The sequence below is a fragment of the Schistocerca nitens genome, chromosome 2, assembly GCF_023898315.1.
Source record: "Schistocerca nitens isolate TAMUIC-IGC-003100 chromosome 2, iqSchNite1.1, whole genome shotgun sequence".
NCBI classification, from domain to species: domain Eukaryota; kingdom Metazoa; phylum Arthropoda; class Insecta; order Orthoptera; family Acrididae; genus Schistocerca; species Schistocerca nitens.
In genome coordinates this window covers 643535613-643556954 of record NC_064615.1, presented here as the reverse complement: position 1 = coordinate 643556954, position 21342 = coordinate 643535613, and positions in this window count along the sequence as shown.

The window sequence follows — 21342 nt, the reverse complement described above, 5'->3', positions numbered from 1 at the left end:
CATCATGTACAACAACCGAGAGGGAATAATAAGAGTGGAAGAGCAAGTACGAAGTGATCGGATTAAAAGGGATATAAGACAGGGATGTAATCTCTCACCCCTACTGTTCAATCTAGATATCGAAGAATCAATGACGGGAATAAAAGTTCAAGAGTGGAACTGAAATTCAATGTGAAAAGATATCAGTGGTAAGAGTCACTGATGACTTTCTATCCTCAGTGAAAGTGAAGAAGAATTAAATGATCTGCTGAATGGAATTTACAGTTTAGTGAGTACAGAATATGGATTGTGAGAAAATCGAAGAAAGACGAAAGTAATGAGAAGCAGCGGAGATGATAACAGTGAGAAACTAGACATCAGCATTGTTGGTCACGAAGTAGATGAAGTTAAGGAATTTTGCAACTTCTTTCTTTCTGGTCATCAGTCTTCTGTCTGGTTTGATGCGACCCGCCACGAATTCCTCTCCTGTGCTAACCTCTTCATCTCAGAGTAGCATTTGCAACCTACGTCCTCAATTATTTGCTGGATGTATTCCAATATCTATCTTTCTCCACAGTTTTTGCCCTCTGCAGCTCCCTCTAGTACCGTGGAGTTCATTCCCACATTTCTTACCAGATGTCCTATCACCCTGTCCCTTCTCATTATCACTCTTTTCCACATATTCGTTTCGTCTCCGATTCTGCGCAGAACCTCTTCATTCCTTACCTTATCAGTCTACCTAATTTTCAACATTCGTCTGTAGCACCACATCACAAATGCTTCGATTCTCTTCTGTTCCGGTTTTCCCACAGTCCATGTTTCACTACCGAACGATACTGTACTTCAGACGTACATTCTATCACATCAGACAAATATCATAGAGACTTCCAGTGTATGCTTTCCACCTGTCCGCTCTCTTCTCTGCATTTAACAAATACGACCCTTCCTTTTAATGCCACCGAAGAATGTTTCAACTTTCCTGTATGCTTAGTCTGTCCTTCCGACAATCATTTCTTTTTCGATGCCTTCACATTTTTCCTGCAGTCATTTCCTCTTAGCTTCCCTGCACTCCTATTTATTCCATTCCTCAGCGACTTGCATTTCTGTATTCCTTAGTATACCAGATCATTTTTGCACTTCCTCTTTTCATCGATCAATTGAAATATTTTTTCTGTTACCCATGCTTTCTACGCAGTTACCTTCTTTGAACCTATGTTTTCCTTCCCAACATCTGTAAAGGCCCTTTTCAGAGATGTCCATTACTCTTCAACTGTACTCCACACTGTGCTAATACTTATTGCTGTATCTGTTGCTTTAGAGAACTTCAACTGTATCTCGTCATTCCTTACCACTTCAGTATCCCACTTTTTTGCGTATTGATTCTTCCTGACTAATGTCGTAAACTTCATCCTATTCTTCATCACTTCCATATTGTGATCTGGAACTATGTCTGCTCCTGGGTACGCCTTATAATCCAATATCTGATTTCGAAATCTCTGTCTATCCATGATGTAATCTAACTTAAATCTGCCCTTATCACCCTTTTCCAAGTATACCTCCTCCTATTGTGATTCTTGAACAGACTTTTCGTTATTACTAGCTTAAACTTGTTACAGAATTCAGTCAGTCTTTCTCCTCTCTCATTCCTTGTCCCAAGCCAATATTCTCCTATAACCTTTTCTTCTACACCTTCCCTTACAACTGCATTCCAGTCTTCCATGACAATTAGATTTTCATATCCCTTTAAGACACTCTCTGTCCTACCTTCCTATTCATAAGGAATCCTAATTCTGTTACACCATTTTCTACTGCTGCTGATATTATCCTATACTCATCTGACCAGAAATCCTTGTCTTCTTTCCACTTCATTTCGCTGACGCCTACTATACCTAGATTGAGCCTTTGCATTTCAATTTTCAGACTTTCTAGTTTCCATACAACGTTCAAGCTTCTGACATCCACGCCCCGTCTCATAGAACGTTATCCTTCCGTTGATTATTTAGTCTTTTTTTCATGGTATCCTCCCCCTTGGCAGTCCTGTTCCGGAGATCCGAATGGGGGACTATTCCGGAATCTTTTGCCAATGGAGGGATGATCATGACACTTCTTCAATTACAGGCCACCTGTCCTGTGGATACACGTTACGTGTCTTTAATGCAGTGGTTTCCATTGCCTTCTCCATCCTCAGGCCGTTGGTCATTGCCCATTCTTCCCCCTTTAGGGGCAGTTTCCCACCCCTGGGACAAGAGTGCCCTGAACCTCTGTCAGCTCCTCCGCCCTTTTTGGCAAGGCCGTTGGCAGTATGAGGGGTGACTTATAATGCCGGAAGTCTTCAGCCGCCAATGCTGATTATTAATCAAAATTTAAGCAGGGGCGAGATTCGAACACGGACCGAAGACGTTTTGATTTTGAATCAAAGATGCTACCCCTACACCCTAGGCAGCAAAATAACCCATAAAGGACGGAGCAAAGAGGACATAAAATGCAGACTTGGTCGGGCATAAAGGCATTGATGTCCAAGAGAAATCTTCCTGTGTCAAACATAGGCCTTAACTGAGAAATAAACTCCTGAGAAAGTACGCCTGGAAGACAGCATTTTACGGTAGTGGAACATGGACTGTGGGAACACCGGAAAAGAAGAGACTCGAAGCATTTGAGTTGCGACGCTATAGCGGAACGTTGAAAATTAGGTATAATGATAAGGTAAGGTATGAGGCCACAGTAGCAAGCCAGTGGGTGTGTTGGACCTTCCATCGTGATCGAGCTACAGACCCCCTTGAAGATGTTCTCCGCAGACGGGGACGAAACGTTGGGAATTGACACAGAATTCATCAAACGACCACGGCATAAAAGCCCGGATAATTATAATGGACATGACATTTCCGGCCGTGAAAGTCTACATTTTAGTAAAAAATAAATGTGTTTTCAGAGTAAATGGTAAACATGAGCTTTTTACTATAAAAAAAATCGGACACCCCCTCCCCCTTTGACAAGATTCTGGCTCGACATTTGGTAAACACATATTGTCATCACTGTACTCGTCATGTACGAGGGCAGTTCAATAAGTAATGCAACACATTTTTTTTCTCGGCCAATTTCGGTTGAAAAAACCGGAAATTTCTTGTGGAATATTTTCAAACATTCCCGCTTCGTCTCGTATAGTTTCATTGACTTCCGACAGGTGGCAGCGCTGTACGGAGCTGTTAAAATGGCGTCTGTAACGGATGTGCGTTGCAAACAACGGGCAGTGATCGAGTTTCTTTTGGCGGAAAACCAGGGCATCTCAGATATTCATATGCGCTTGCAGAATACCTACGGTGATCTGGCAGTGGACAAAAGCACGGTGAGTCGTTGGGCAAAGCGTGTGTCATCATCGCCGCAAGGTCAAGCAAGACTGTCTGATCTCCCGCGTGCGGGCCGGCCGTGCACAGCTGTGACTCCTGCAATGGCGGAGCGTGCGAACACACTCGTTCGAGATGATCGACGGATCACCATCAAACAACTCAGTGGTCAACTTGACATCTCTGTTGGTAGTGCTGTCACAATTGTTCACCAGTTGGGATATTCAAAGCTTTGTTCCCGCTGGGTCCCTCGTTCGAACACCATAAAGAGCAAAGGAGAACCATCTGTGCGGAATTGCTTGCTCGTCATGTGGCTGAGGGTGACAATTTCTTGTCAAAGATTGTTACAGGCGATGAAACATGGGTTCATCACTTCGAACCTGAAACAAAACGGCAATCAATGGAGTGGCGCCACACCCACTCCCCTACCAAGAAAAAGTTTAAAGCCATACCCTCAGCCGGTAAAGTCATGGTTACAGTCTTCTGGGACGCTGAAGGGGTTATTATGTTCGATGTCCTTCCCCATGGTCAAACGATCAACTCTGAAGTGTATTGTGCTACTCTTCAGAAACTGAAGAAACGACTTCAGCGTGTTCGTAGGCACAAAAATCTGAACGAACTTCTCCTTCTTCATGACAACGCAAGACCTCACACAAGTCTTCGCACCCGAGAGGAGCTCACAAAACTTCAGTGGACTGTTCTTCCTGATGCACCCTACAGTCCCGATCTCGCACCGTCGGATTTCCATATGTTTGGCCCAATGAAGGACGCAATCCGTGGGAGGCACTACGCGGATGATGAAGAAGTTATTGATGCAGTACGACGTTGGCTCCGACATCGACCAGTGAAATGGTACCGTGCAGGCATACAGGCCCTCATTTCAAGGTGGCGTAAGGCCGTAGCATTGAATGGAGATTACGTTGAAAAATAGTGTTGTGTAGCTAAAAGATTGGGGAATAACCTGGTGTATTTCAATGCTGAATAAAACAACCCCTGTTTCAGAAAAAAAATGTGTTGCATTACTTATTGAACTGCCCTCGTACTTTGCCCGCACAGTGTAACATATACAATACCACACATTCGCCAGACTCATCTTACAAAAACGCTAATATGTCATCTACCACTTCCTTCTCTCTCCCTCTGAAAATTCCTCCTTGGGTTCCTTTCCACGAAATGTCAATTTCGACAACTGTTGTTGTAGGTACAATGCAATGTTTGCTCGTTTTCCGTTGCCGTTAATCTACTTCGTATCAAAACCACTATCACTGTACAGCTCTTGTTAGTTATATAATAGCAAGCTTAATAAAAAAATATAAAAGAATAAAAATCACCACCCAAAAAAATTAAGCTAATTATATTCTTATAAAAACAACTAAGCAGTTCAACTATGCTCTGTAGCCTCATGCTGTGCTCATCAGCCGGCCGCGGTGGTCTAGCAGTTCTAGGCGCGCAGTCCGGAACCGCGCGACTGCTACGGTCGCAGGTTCGAATCCTGCCTCGGGCATGGATGTGTGTGATGTCCTTAGGTTAGTTAGGTTTAAGTAGTTCTAAGTTCTAGGGGACTGATGACCACAGATGTTAAGTCCCGTAGTGCTCAGAACCATTTGATTTTTGTGCTCATCATGGGATACCTCCAGACTCGCCCCATGTTGCCATTAGCAGCCAATATTGCGGTTGCACGGTAGACAATACGTGGGGCGTCTTTTTGCAACCAAGCACACAAACGACTTCGGGCAGGAACCCAAAAGCAACAAAAGTAATACTTGCGAGGTTTGTTGGATGCACAGTGGACTTTTGTTTCAGTGAAGAGTGGAGGTCTCGGTGCTCAACCAGTCGGAGGTGGGACTACACGTGACTGCTGCCAGGAGGTGGGAGGCCGCCAGACGGACCGGAAAATGGAGCGGCAGAGGCGGCCGGTTCCACGACGCCGCCTCGGCGCCCGGCCAGCCTACACTCTCCAGGGACGCAGGCCGTCCAGCTCCCCGGTCCGACGCGTCTAGAGTGCTATCCTATCACGCTAAGCTGCGGCCGTGTCTCCATCACTCTGAGAAAGGCATGCGTCCTCCCACACGAACCATGAGCACACTGCCCCACTCTTATCTGGACTAAGAGTGCTACGCCGCTTAAACGAGGGCTCCAACGTGGCACTGACGTCACAACTCCAAACATCCTAGTTTCCAACTTTTTATCTATATTTCCATCTATACCTGCAACCCCTCTTATGGGGTATCGCAGATGGTATTTTGTGTACCTCTGTCACTTCCTCCCTCTCTCCCTCTTTTGTCCTAGTTTTGAATGGTTCATGGGAGGAGTGTAGCATTTCTGGCTCTGAGAGCCAATGCATTCGCTTCAAACCACATCTTACGCCATTTGACATGTTCGAGCGCTTTTTCCAGATCGACATATCCTATGAACGCGTCCTGATTGTTCTTTGGTATTGCTTCCATTATGAACTGCAACGTAAGAATTCCCTCTCTGGTGCCTTTACCTTTCCTGAAGCCAAAATGACGTCGTCTAATACATTCCCAATTTTTTTCCATTCTTCTTTATATTATTCTCATCAGCATCTCAGATGCATGAGCTGTTAACCTGATTGATAGTTTTCACACTCGGCAGCTCTAGCAACCTTCGGAATTGTGTGGTTGATGTTTTTTCGAAAGTCAGATGGTATATTGCTAGACTCATACGTTCTTCACACCAGTGTGATAAGACATTTTGTTGCCATTTCCCCCAACGATTTTAGAAATTCTTATGGAATATTATCTATCCCTTCTGCCTTATTCATTCTCAAGTCTACTCTTGTTTTCGTAAATCATACTGCAGTCAATACTACAACCAGCCACAAGGTTTCTTGAAATGCATTTACTATAACATTACTAGTTTCGGAATTGAGCCCACCACAAATGGTAGCATTGACTGCTTGCAAGTTTTACCTTTGTGTCCTGAAGTATAACAAAACTTTTGTGGTGCATAGTTTACAATAGATTTTCCATTTTACATTTTCGTCATAGAATTTAACACAGTTCTTGTGATTACGTGGTGTTACACTTATATACTCTCCATGCATTGTACATGCTTCTTGAAAAGTCGTCCTGTACATATTATAAGACAGAGGTTTTGTTTCGTTTTGAAATCCATACTGATCCATGAACTGAACTAAAACAAGATAGCGGATACTTTTCCTATGAAACAGATGTATATATGTACTTCAATTAGAACTGAGTAACCTGCTGTTTCCTCTGCATTTCGTATGTATTGTAGATGAAATTAGTGTTTTCATTAGGAAAGAAGATCATTTCATATCAGAAAGGCATAAGAGTAAATTAACAGTCTTAATATCAAGCACAAAGTCGTACTATAATCTACCATCTGGTGAAGATTGTTTCGCTGATAGAGTTATCAATTTTCCACCCGTCGGAGGTTCGAGTCCTCCCTTGGCCATAGGTGTGTGTGTTGTTCTTAGCGTAAGTTAGTTTAAGTAGTGTGTAAGCCTAGGGACCGATGACCTCAGCAGTTTGGTGCCATAGAACTTACCAAAAATTTCCAAATTTCCAGTTATCAATTCCACAACTATCAATTTCACTGATTCTGAAAGAAACCTTCTAAACAAAGGCCTATAACATAGCATTGTGCCTAAAATAAATAAATTTAAGAAGTAATTGCTAAAACCAAAATAACTTTTTACATATCCAATTTAAATAATTGCAATAAAAATGCAGCAGGTAATATAATAAATAGACGAATGTAGAAACATATTGACAGAAACAAGGAACAATGTAAATTGCCACAAGAGTCAAATGATCTAAGAAAAAAACCTCAAGTAGAATAAAGCACTTGTCGTTACAGCACGCAAAGGAAGATCTACAGCAATAGTATACAAGGGCGATTAGATAAATAAGGCACAATATTTTTTCAGTAACATCAATACAAAAGAAGTTAATTACAACCCAACACTAAAATTACAGCTTAAGCTTAAAAAAGTCCCAAAAAGTGCAAATCTGAATGCATTATAATGAACCCTTCAGCCCCAAGACTTCGATTGCAACCAAAGATTCACAAAGAACATTGTCTTATATGTCCAAATGTGGACTCGCAAAAGAGCCCTTTCTACAAAATCGGTAAAAAACGTAATAAGATACTCACCAACGCCTTTACATTTAAAGATAATTTTTGGCTAAGAAATTCTGTCAACTAGGCAGCAAAATAACCTATGACGGACGGAGCAAGCAGGACATAAAAAACAGTATAGCACTGGAAAAAAGGGCATTCCTTTCGAAGATAAGTCTATTAATAACAAACACGGGCCTTAATCTGAGGAAGCAATTACTGAGAGTGTACGTTTGGAGTATAGCACAGTATGGTAGTGAAATATGGATTGTGGGTAAACCTGAAAAGAAGAGAATTGAAGGATCTGAGATGTGGTGCTATAGAAGAGTGTTGAAATTTCGGTAGACTGATACGGCAAGAAATCAGGAGGTTCTTCGCAGATTGGGCAAAGAATTAAATATATGGAAAACACCGACAAGAAGAAGGGACAGGATGATGGGATACCTGTTAAGATATCAGGGACTAACTACCATGGTACTAGAGAGAGCTCTAAAGGAAAAAACTGTAGAGGCAAAGCAAGACTGGAATTCACCCAGCAAATGCGACGTTTAGCTGAAGATATCCACTTATCTGCTTCTAGGTTAATCATATTGGCAGTTGTTCTTTATTTGAACTATGGAATATTTACTCCTACTTTGGTTAACGGATTTCGGAAAACTATCACCATTTTTGTCGCACAGTGCAGGTACAGACAACGTCTTGTCAAAGGTATACTTTATATATGACCAAATCTCTAAGGTGTTTCTGCCAGGTTTCGAGGCAGAGTCATTATTAATAAAAGTTGTCTTAAAGTAGAAAGAGCAATAATTTTGTTTGAATCAAATTCAAGTGGAAGTTATTAAAAAAAATAGCATCGGCAGCAATCGAGAGATTTATACCAAATAAATTAACAAACGACGGAGCTGATCCTCCTTGGTACACAAAACGGTTTAGAACACTGTTGCAGAAACAACGAAACAAATATGCCAAATTTAAACAGACGAAAAATCCCCAAGATTGGCAATCCTTTACAGAAGCTCGAAATTTAGCGCGTACCTCAATGCGAGATGCCTATAACAGTTTCCACAACGAAACTTTTTCTAGAAACCTGGCAGAAAATCCAAAGAGATTCTGGTCGTATGTGAAGTATGTTAGCGGCAAGAAACAATCAATGCCTTCTCTGCGCGATAGCAATGGAGATACTATCGAAGACTGTGCTCCGAAAGCAGAGTTACTAAACACAGCCATTCGCAATGCCTTCACAAAAGAAGACGAAGTAAATATTCCAGAATAAGAATCGAGAACAGCTGACAGCATCAGTAACGTAGAAGTAAATATCCTCGGAGTAGTGAAGCAACTCAAATCACTTAATAAAAGCAAGTCTTCTGGTCCAGACTGTATACCAATTAGGTTCCTTTCGGAGTATGCTGATGCATTAGCTCCATACTTAACAATCACATACAACCGATCGCTCGACGAAAGATCCGTACCCAAAAACTCGAAAGTTGCACAGGTCACACCAATATTCAAGAAAGGTAGTAGGAGTAATCCACAAAATTACAGTCCCATGTCGTTAACGTCGATATGCAGTAGGATTTTAAGAATTATCTCGAAGGAAACGGTCTATTGACACACAATCAACATGGGTTTAGAAAACATCGTTCCTGTGAAACACAAGTAGCTCTTTATTCACATAAAGTGCTGAGTGCTATTGACAAGGGATTTCAGACCGATTCCGCATTCCTGGATTTCCAGAAGGCTTTTGACACTGTATCACACAAGCGGCTAGTAGTGAAATCGCGTGCTTATAGAATATCGTCTCAGTTATGTGACTGGATTTGTGATTTCCTGTCAGAGAGGTCACAGTCCGTAGTAATTGATGGAAAGTCATCGAGTGAAACAGAAGTGATTTCTGGCGTTCCCCAAGGTAGTGTTATAGGCCCTTTGCTGTTCCTTATCTATATAAACGATTTGGGAGACAATCTGAGCAGCCGTCTTCGGTTGTTTGCAGATGACGCTGTCGTTTATCGTCTAATAAAGTCATTATAAGACGAAAGCAACCTGCAAAACGATTTCGAAAAAATATCTGAATGGTGCGAGAAGTGGCAGTTGACGCTAAATAACGAAAAGTGTGAGATCATCCACATGAGTAATAAAAGGAACTCGTTAAACTTCAGTTACACGAGAAATCAGTCTAATCTAAAAGCCGTAAATTCAACTAAATACCTAGGTATTACAATTACGAACAACTTAAATTGGAAGGAACACAAAGAAAATGTTGTGGGGAAGGCTAACCAAAGACTGCGTTTTACTGCCAGGACACTTAGAAAATGTAACAGACTTACTAAGGGAGACTGCCAACATTACACTTTTCCGTCCTCTTTTAGAATAATGCTGCACGGTTGGGTCCTTACCATATAGGACTGCCGGATTAGATCGAAAAAGGTCAAAGAAAGGCAGCACGTTTTGTATTATAGCGAAATATGGGAGAGAGTGTCACTGAAATGATGCAGGATTTGGGCTCGAAATAATTGAAAGAAAGCCGTTTTTCGTTGCGACGGAATCTTCTCACGAAATTCCAATCACCAACTTTCTCCACGAATGCGAAAATATTTTGTTGACACCGACCTACATAGGGAGAAACGATCACCACGATAAAATAAGGGAAATCAGAACTCGTACGGGAAGATATAGGTGTTCATTCTTTCCGCGCGCTATACGAGATTGGAATAATACAGAATTGTGAAGGTGGTTCGATGAACCCTCTGCCAGGCACTTAAATGTGATTTGCAGAGTATCCATATAGATGTATATGTAGATTAACAGCATCTCGTACTGAAGTTCGCACTAAATTTCGAGCTTCTGAAAACACTTCATCAGTCTTGGAGGTTTAGCGTTTTTTAAATTTGGCATACTTTTTCTGTTGCTTTTGTTCTGACCTGTTTTGTGTACCATACAGGGTATCTGGTCTACGCTCAAACTGTTAGACTGGAAGGACCTGAGGCTGTCTTTTAGCAAGACGTCAAGTGAATTTTACCTTCTTTTTTAAAGAGATGTATTTTGCGTTTATTTTTGGGGGTTTTAGATGTTACGGTCTCGCTACAACAACCTTTTGGTCAATAATCCCTGTATCCGTTATGATTCTCCCTATACGTTCAGGATTACTTGTGGCTAAGAGGTCAAGTATGCTTTCACAGCCATTTACACTTCTGGTGGCTCCTGCACTAATTGTTCAAAATAATTTTGTGAGAACGCATTCAGTACGGTTTCGGACGACGTTTTGTGCCAACCGCCGACTTCAAACCTGTAGTTTCTCCAGCGTATCGAAGATAGATCGAAGTCATTACCAACTGTAATTGTATAAGTGGAGTACATATCTGAAACGAGACTCAAGATTTCTTTGAACTGGTCAGAAACTGTATCATATGAGTCGGAGTTTGATAAAAGGAAGGAATTAACCATTTCTTACTGTTATCAAGTCTAACCTCTAACCATATTAACGCACAGGAACTAGGTACTTCAATTTCACTTCAAGGTATCCTATTTCAAAAAGCAAACACGTTCCACCACGAACTGTACCTAATCTGCCCTTGATGAACACGGTTACGTCCTCCGTAAAAATTTCGTCAGGGATTGCCTCCACCTTTAGCCATATTTCCATACCTATAACGACGTGAGCTTCAGTGCTTTCTATTAGCGCTTGGAGTTCTGGTTCTTTCCCAACTCAGCTACGAAAATTTACAACAGCAACACCGATAAAAGCTACAACTGGCTCCCAATTTTTGTCCCTCACCCATTTAGCCTTACGCCCTTTCTGTAGTTTCCCGAGACCTCCTAACCCACAAAACCGTCATTCCCCCTCCATACAACCCTCACTGTCCGTGTAGTCGCTTCCACTGTGTTGTAGATCCCTGACCTTTTAAGCGGAACCCGGAAACCCACCACTGTACGGTACAAGTCGAGGAATCTGCAGCCTACAAGGTCGCAGAAACGTCTGAGCCTCTGATTCAGGCACTCCATTCGGCTCTGTACAAGAGCAACACAATTTTGTCGACGTTGCTACAGATGGCGAGGTCCGACTTCATCTCGTAAGTAAGACTGGCAGTCCTTACCACTTCAGCTAGTCGCCTGAAATCAGAGATAGATAATCTCTTCCGATATAAAGCGACACACATCGTTAGTCCCGGCACGAGCCACCACTTGCAGTTGGCTGCATCCTGTCCTCTCCATGGCAGCCGGGATCAGCCTTTTCGAATCTGGAGTGACTCCTCGCGGTATCGTACAGGTTGCAACTGAATTCCTTCCTCACTTTGGCAGCCATACCTCCAAGGGTCCCCATTACGCGCGTAACGTTGGATCTCCCGAGTATCAGTAATCCCACACTCTGTGATATGTTCCTTTCTTCGTTTATATTACATGAAACGTTCACCGGGTATAGAAGTTAAACAATTTTGTTTGCAACACAAGAAATAAACTCACAGATTTGAGGTTAACACAATAACAAACTTCTGAAGATCAAAAATAAGAAATTTCTTGACTGAATGTATGCTCAAATAATCTGAGATCCAAAAAGTAACAGTCACAGTTTAAACCTCTTTGAAGAGTCACAGTTTAAATCTGTTTTATGTCTGTAGGAATGAATATTGTAATATTTCACTACGTCTGATACTTTCCAAATGCAGGAGATATAGCAAGATAGAATACAAAGTCCTCTCCACTCGGCGGTGTTTCGTTTGGCCAGTCCTACTTCACGGTAATACGAAGAGTAGAAGATCTTATCGTGGTGGCGCGTCGCCAAGGCGAGGTCTCCGTAATTCAGCAGGCTGCGCTGAAAGTGCCGGCTGCCATCGCGGCGCGAGCCTAAACAATCATCTCGCGGAGTAACACTTCTGTTTGATTGGGTGAAACTTAGTTTCGGCGGAAGTAGGAAATGCTTCGGCCTGCGCTCGCTGTTCGGGACTGCGCGCGGGCCTCGGAACTGCTGCGGAACCGGCTGCTGGCGTCACACCCTGTTGCTCTATTAGTAAGCCGGCCAGTTTGAATTTCCTCCTCCTGCTGACTGGAGTCCGGTCGCCGTGATGTATGTTGTGCGGGTTGCTGTTGCTGCCTGTTGCGCTTGTCGCCACATGAAGCTGTGAATGACCAGTTGCAGTGGAGGTGAATGGTAAGACAGGTTTGTTGGAAGCGTTCTGGGAAACTGCAGACATTTGTAAAGGAAGTCATATAGAAGGCGCTAGTGCATATGCGCTCGCAGGGGATGGGTAGGGGAGCAATAGCTGTAATTTGGTTCATCCCCCCACCTCTTCCATGAATCTTGAGAGTTTTTATACACTTCTAAAACTGATTTTCCGTCATTCCTCTAAACCTCAAAAAGTCTCACATCCACAACCATTATAACAGTATAAGAAGTTGTACTTTGCAGATAATCACGAAACAATGCTTAGCTTTTAAGTATCAAAGCAGTCTGCCTTCAACAACTGTTAAGTGGATAACTGTCAATTAACTGGTATATAATTATCTTTCGTGTCACCTATAAAACGTAGTTCATATGGCACAACACGTTACGGAACTAACCATGTCATTTATATCAAGAACATTAATTTTATAGCGTTGTTCTTCCCCCCTCCCCGGATCAATTCCTGCGGTCCTGCCCCTGCACTTGGAGCCTTTCGAGTAGACATGACAATACTAAAAGATGGAAAACGCTGTTATAATCGTAACAAAGTGCCATATCCCATATGAAAGACTAACAAGACAATCACGAAACATGTATGGGAAAAACAAAGTTTCTTGAGAAACGCTTTTGGATAAATCAGTTTTCTGTGGTACACTTCGCTAAAAATTATATTTCGCCATCGTATGCTTCATGTAGTTTAAATTGACAGATCACAAACCAAGAATGAGCGATTGTAGTTTCCACCTGGTTCAATACGCAAATGAAATAGGACAGTGTGTCGCTAATATTAGTACTTAGGTACTCCCACTGCGGAGTGACTTGTTGAGCATTCATCTGGGTGAGAACTTGCAGTTTCAGTTCGTGAGGTTTTTTTGAGAGAACTGCCGTCTTTTCTCGCTTATGTCACTCTCAAGCGGTTACTAAAAGTTGAAGACCACGCAACACACTGTCGGTAGAAGTTTCCCCTAGACATTGCAAGACTACACTGGTCTTATGATTTGATTTGAAAGACCGCAGGCGGCTGTAAGGCTACAACCTGAGGGCAGTCACTTTAACCTGTAAGCCTTCCACTTGTCTACGTGGCCATCTGTTTCCTAAATTGATTGTGCCCTCTGACAGTGCTTGTCGTTGGTAGTCTGCACTGGAGGATATCAATTTTCTCATAATCTTAAATAAAACTTGAATACTGAAGTAATTTAATGAAATGGTGTCCCTGTCATTATTGCAGTCAATTATTCATGGGTGATTAATCTGTCCACATGGGATTAGTCTTTAATAAAAAGAGGCAAATGTTTACTAACCACAAATAGAACAAATAACACAAGTTAAGCGAAATCATACATAAAATCATGAACTGTCAGCAACACAAATAGGAGCAACAAATAATTAGCAGTCCACTGGTTGGCGTTTGGTTGGCAAAGCCTAAGGTTTATCCAGTTAATCTATTCCCTTTGGCTCAAAACGTGGAAAACGCAATGTGAAACTGTCTTAAGTTGAATACACTTTGATGGATCTATTCTACACAGAAGTTGCACTACACTAGTGCAGCTGAGAACAAGTGAAGAGAAGGTGATTCTGTTTCAACTAACAAGCTAGAGCAGCAATACTGCATCCCTCTCTCGATGCATATTGCTGTCTCAAGTGATGGTCATGGCGCAAGCATCTGCAGAGTAGCGATGTGCAACACCTGTAATAATTTATCGTGGGCATGAAATATCCTAAGTCGCAGGCAGGCGATCTGTTAGATAGATTGCAATTGATGGAGTCCTGAAATCTCGGAAGATTCCAGCGTGTGACATTCCAGTTTGCCAGTCATTCCATGGACCAATTTGGCTCACTTACATGACAGTGCACACAAGGAGATCAAACGACAAGGTGGCAAAACTGATAGAAATAACGTTATCCTTGGCACAGCGCTGTCGAAGATGATTGAGGTCTAAACTGTCGATACAACTAAGACTTCACCACAGGCTCCCAAGTCAAGACCGTTCCAGAGTAAAGCCCACTCAGGGCTAGCGTCCCAAATGCAGCCCACTCATAACAAGATTCAAGACCACAAACTCCTCTCCAAACTGGAGTCTGAATCAGGAGCCCCATTTTCCCACTTGTCTCCTTCCCACCAAACCTCAGTAAACTCGAAAAGTGCGCCAACACAACCAAGAGTTTTGTACCAATCAAAAGACTCCATGAGCACCATGTCTCCCCTCTAGCTCGTTTGCTCTACCTTCCAGCCAATTTTAACTAAAGTTAATAATAAGCCAGAAGCAGCCAGTCCCAGACTCATAAAATTCCGCACAGGGCGAAGATGCTACACTACCAAATTCTTTTTCCATTGGCCTCTTTAGGCAGCATGTTTTCGGTTCTCATTTAGGCCGAACGTGGACAACACAGAGATCATTATCTTAGTGGGCCAAACGTTACAGGATGTTTGACGAGGGGCCTCAGATAAACTAAGAGAAGTGCTTTAGTGTCCCAGAACAGACCATTTCAAAGCCGTCATAAATGTTTCGTTCCATCCTAAAATTATTTCGAAGACCTGAGGCTTTCCAAAAAAAACTCGGAAGGCAGAGGGCGACGCCACATGATGGCTCCATCAATAGCGTCCAGTCCCAGGCGAACATGAAAACTTGCGAAATTTTATGGAATACACTTTGATCGATCTATTCTACACAGAAGTTGTTCTACACTAGTGCAGCTGATAACAATGAAGAGAAGGTGATTCTGTTTCAACTAACAAGCTAGAGCAGCAATACTGCATCCCTCTCTCGATGCATATTGCTGTCTCAATGTTAACACATGGGTGTTTACGATACTGTCAAAACGCCTTGTCTGTGCGACCCGCCGGCCGCGGTGGTCTAGCGGTTCTAGGCGCTCAGTCCGGAACCGCGGGACTGCTACGGTCGCAGGTTCGAATCCTGCCTCGGGCAGCCGGCCGCGGTGGTCTCGCGGTTCTAGGCGCGCAGTCCGGAACCGTGCGACTGCTACGGTCGCAGATTCGAATCCTGCCTCGGGCGTGGATGTGTGTGATGTCCTTAGGTTAGTTAGGTTTAAGTAGTTCTAAGTTCTAGGGGACTGATGACCACAGTTGTTAAGTCCCATAGTGCTCAGAGCCATTTGAACCATTTTCTGTGCGACCCACTTCTCTCCTGCGCCCCTGTTCCTGCTGTGGCTATAAACGCCTAACAGGTAAATCAGGGTAGGCAGTTTTCCGCCTCTTCTACTGATAGCGATGTGTGCACACCGGTGCGAGAAATTCTTGGGACCAGCGTTCTGTCCCCGGTAAGCGCTTTGAAATGTTTCTCTCCCTAACAGCTGCATGTGGCTTCCAAGCCCCAAATGTCCACTGCAAGTTTTACTGACAAATAACCAAACTGCTTGATGGTTCTTAACTCTGGAAAGATCCTACATGTATTAGTGATATACATGTTCTGACTACTCATGTTCATAATTCCCTGTCATCTTACAAAAATGATATATGGGGTTTAATAACATCATTAAAGAATACCCTTGAATATGAAAATAAACGAGTGACTTGTCTTCTCTCAAAATCTATTTCAACCCTGATTCCGTAAGGCTGGAACTATTTTTCATAGGTGACTGCCACGAGAAAAAATTGTTTATTGCAGCACGGGTATGACAAACCGTCTTAGCAACTCCGATCGGTACAATATAAAAATCCAGTGGAGACTATGAAGAAAATCTTTAGTGCCAGCAATAGACAGACATTCAAGGCCACAAAGTATTCTTATTGGCGGTGTCTGCAGATTAATACGAACTAGCTGCTGAGATGGAAACAGTTATCTGCATTTTATCCACTTCCTTTGCCACTGACAATGTAAAACAATTAATGTAGGGAAGTTGAACCGATTATGGGTGAAGTTCTGTGAGGCATTATTTCGTTATGAATCTGTGAATTTATCCGAAAATTTCTTGTTAATACGTTCAGTGTCAACAGATCACTATTGGTCACCAAAGCATGAAGTAAGCTAAATTCTTAGAACATTGTATGTACTTCTTTCAGTTTCCAGACGTGTTTTATCTACTCCCATGACTTAAGTAGCAATGACACTGCACAAAAGGTCCTTGCTCGTGGACTTCCTGGAGGAGAGAAACACTTGTTAAGCTTGTGCGGACGTTCGCTGTCACAGCAGTAGCGCCGCCGGCGTGCGTGCCCACCTTGTGTATTCGCGGCGCGAACGGTGCCACTCTCCACACGTCCCGCAAATCCACTTTGTCCGTAGTGCCCTGGGCGCCGCCTGCTCCAGCACATGAAACAAGTCAGCAACGCCACTGGTCGCATGTACGCCTAATACAAGGCAATGGAAAAAAATTCTTTTCTCCACCTAAGGTGTCGCTCCAGTGTAGCACACGTGACATATGAAATGGGAAGGACTCTAACTGTACGTAGGAAGAACACATGTGTGTTGCTCTGACGTTTGGTTGGCGGAATGATAGAGCATCACATTGTTACTGATATGGATAAGGTAAATGTAAGTGGATATAAGCTCTCTGCACATGTAATGAGAGAAAATATGGAGAAAGGAGGAGTTGCCATATATGTCAAAAGTTATCATTGTGCAAAAAGTATAGAAACAAAAAAGTTTTGTGTAGAGAAACATATAGAAGCATGTGCCTGTGAGCTTAAATTAAATAAAGGCACATTTATAATTGTAACTGTATATAGGTCCCCATCAGGAAATTTTCATCTATTTCTGAAAAATTTGGACTCCTTGTTGTGCTATCTGTCAGACAGGGGGAAGCAAATTATTATTTGTGGGGACTTCAATGTAGATTCTCTGAAAGAGGGTAATAGGAAAAATGACCTTGAAGTATTACTCGGTTCTTTCAATTTGACACCCGTTATTGATTTTCCTACTCGGCTGGTAAAGGATAGCAGCTCACTGATAGATAACTTCTTTATAGACCAAGATAAGTTTAACCAGATAAATGCTCAGCCTGTTGAGAATGGTCTTTCTGATCATGGTGCACAGCTAGTTACAATATCTGACATAGCTCCATTCAGCAATACTAAACAGTCCTCCAAAGTAGTACGTCCAGTCAACGATTTAACAATTGCGAATTTCAGGGAAAGCCTACAGCAGTTAGACTGGGATGAGGTGTACCGTGAACCTGATGCCAATTTAAAATACAATTTATTTCATGACATTTTTGTAAATGCATTTGAAAACTGCTTCCCCAAGAAAATAGTTAAATATACTTGTAAGAAACCTTGTAACAAACCATGGCTTACTAAGGGTATAAAAATATCTTGTAACCGGAAAAGGGAAATGTATCTGATAGCAAGAAAGAGTAGTGACCCAGAAACTATCAAAAATTATAAAAACTACTGTGTTATATTAAGAAAAGTTATTAAAAAATCCAGGAGTATGTGTATCATGTCTGAAATCAGCAACTCTGATAATAAAATTAAAACAATTTGGAATATTATTAAAAGAGAAACAGGTCAACCAAGAGCAGAGGAAGACAGTATTACCATCAAATTGAATGAAAACTTTACGAACAAAAAGTCAGAAGTTGAAAATATTTTTAATAATCATTTTCTAAATGTTGTGGATATAGTAGTATCCAGGTGTTCATTAGAAGATGCTAGGCTGTTAATGGAAGAGGCCATACCTATGCAATTTGATACAATTGAAATCTCACCCACTTCTCCCTCTGAAATTAGGAAAATAATTAACTTGCTTAAATGCAAAAATTCACATGGAATTGATGGCATTTCCAGCAAAATACTAAAAGCTTGTTCTCAACAGATAAGTAAGATTCTCAGCCACCTGTGTAATAGCTCTCTGGAACAGGGCATTTTCCCTGATAGACTGAAATACGCTATTGTTATACCTTTGCATAAAAAGGGGGATAGATCTTATGTCAACAATTACTGTCCAATCTCCCTTCTAACAGCTTTATCCAAAATTTTTGAGAAAGTAATGTATTCAAGAGTAGCTTCACATATCTGTAAAAATGAAGTACTATCAAAATGTCAGTTTGGTTTCCAGAAAGGTTTTTCAACAGAAAATGCCATATATGCTTTCACCAGTCAAATTTTGAATGATCTGAATAACCGAACACCACCCATTGGGATTTTTTGTGATCTCTCAAAGGCTTTTGATTGTGTAAATCATGAAATTCTGCTAGATAAGCTCAAGTATTGTGGCATGAGTGGGACAGTGCACAAATGGTTTAATTCGTACCTAACTGGAAGACTGCAGAAAGTTGAAATAAGTAGTTCTCGTAACATGCAAAGATCAGCACATTCCTCAAACTGGGGAACTATCAAGAATGGGGTTCCACAAGGGTCAGTCTTGGGTCCTTTGTTGTTCTTATTATATATTAATGACTTGCCATTCTATATTCATGAAGAGGCAAAGTTAGTTCTCTTTGCTGATGATACAAGTATAGTAATCACACCTGACAAACAAGAATTAACTGATGAAATTGTCAATACTGTCTTTCAGAAAATTACTAAGTGGTTCCTTGTAAACGGACTCTCACTGAATTTTGATAAGACACAGTACATACAGTTCTGTACAGTGAATGGTATGACGCCATTAATAAATATAGACCTTAATCAGAAGCATATAGCTAAGGTAGAATATTGCAAATTTTTAGGTGTGTCCATTGATGAGAGATTAAATTGGAAGAAACACATTGATGATCTGCTGAAACGTTTGAGTTCAGCTACTTATGCAATAAGTGTCATTGCAAATTTTGGTGATAAACATCTTAGTAAATTAGCTTACTACGCCTATTTTCACTCATTGCTTTCATATGGCATCATATTTTGGGGTAATTCATCACTGAGGAATAAAGTATTTATTGCACAAAAGCGTGTAATCAGAATAATAGCTGTAGTCCACCCAAGATCATCCTGCAGACATTTATTTAAGGATCAAGGGATATTCACCGTAGCTTCTCAGTATATATATACTCTCTTATGAAATTTGTTATTAACAACCAAACCCAATTCAAAAGTAATAACAGTGTGCATAACTACAATACTAGGAGAAAGGATGATCTTCACTATTCAAGATTAAATCTAACTTTGGCACAGAAAGGGGTGAATTATACTGGCACTAAAGTCTTTGGTCACTTACCAAATAGTATCAAAAGTCTGACAGATAACCAACAAGTATTTAAGAAGAAATTAAAAGAATTTCTGAATGACAACTCCTTCTACTCCATAGAGGAATTTTTAGATATAAATTAAGAAAAAAAATAAAAATATTAAAAAAAATGAAAAAATAAAAATAAAAAATAAAGAAAAACAAAAAACACAGTAAAATAAAGTTGTTATATTAACTTAAGTATGTTGCTAAATTAACCTAATTATGTCATGTATTGGAAAATTCGACTCGTTCCACATCATTACGAAATATCGTATTCATGATCCATGGAACTAGTATTAATCTAATCTAATCTAATCTAATCTAATCTAACCAGTCGAGACTCTTACTCTAAACAGAGTAATGGCAACGAGGCAGGAACGATGAGCTGAACGTAAAACTCACAGCCCATGAAAACCGTTTCCGAATTCTTGAAAGGACGTTATTTGGGCATCCCGTTGCTGTGGTGTTTATTGCAGATAGTTATCAAGAAGCTCAGTCGGTCAGATGAATTGCATTTCAGTAAGGTGGCGTCTTGAGCTTGAGGGGGGCTGAATTATCTTTTCGAAGAAGAATATAACGCTGCACGCGAGGTGTTAACTGCTGGTGATGAATACGACGAATGAAGGAAGGAGTAGACGCTCATTATCTTGCACCAGTACTCCCCTGGTACACTGCTTCATCCCTCGACTGACGTGTCGTAGGGGCCACGTCTCATTTCATACCACGACCACAGTACAAATTAGGACACGTTTTGCACCCGAAGTGTCAACCTAGACCATCGGGAAAAGTAATCTAAAAGTGAGAAGACATCAATTGCGCAGCTTTACAGTCTCTGTGCTGTAATCAAAGGCGAGCGTTTCCCGCAGATGTCCAATGTATCCTAACATCGACGAAGGAAACTTCTGGAAGTGTTGGCAGCCGGCCGCGGTGGCCAAGCGGTTCTAGGCGCTTCCGTTTGGAACCGCGCGACTGCTACGGTCGCAGGTTCGAATCCTGTCTCGGGCATGGATGTGTGTGATGTCCTTAGGTTGGTTAGGTTTAAGTAGTTCTAAGTTCTAGGGAACTGATGACCTCAGATGTTAAGTGCCATAGTGCTCAGAGCCATTTGAACCACTTTTGAAGTGTTAGCAGGAAGCAGCACCTTACAGAAGCACTACGAATGTTAGCAGAAAATTGTTGTTGTTGTTGTGGTCTTCAGTCCTGAGACTGGTTTGATGCAGCTCTCCATGCTACGCTATCCTGTGCAAGCTTCATCTCCCAGTACCTACTGCAACCTACATCCTTCTGAATCTGTTTAGTGTCTCCCTCTACGATTTTTACCCTCCACGCTGTCCTCCAATACTAAATTAGTGATCCCTCGATGTCTCAGAACATGTCCTACCAACCGATCCCTTCTTCTAGTCAAGTTGTGCCACAAGCTCCTCTTCTCCCCAATTCTATTCAATACCTCCTCATTAGTTATGTGATCAACCCATCTAATCTTCAGCATTCTTCTGCAGCACCACATTTCTAAAGCTTCTTTTCTCCTCTTGTCTAAGCTATTTATCGTCCACGTTTCACTTCCATACATGGCTACACTCCATGCAAATACTTTCAGAAACGACTTCCTGGCACTTAAATCAATACTCGATGTTAA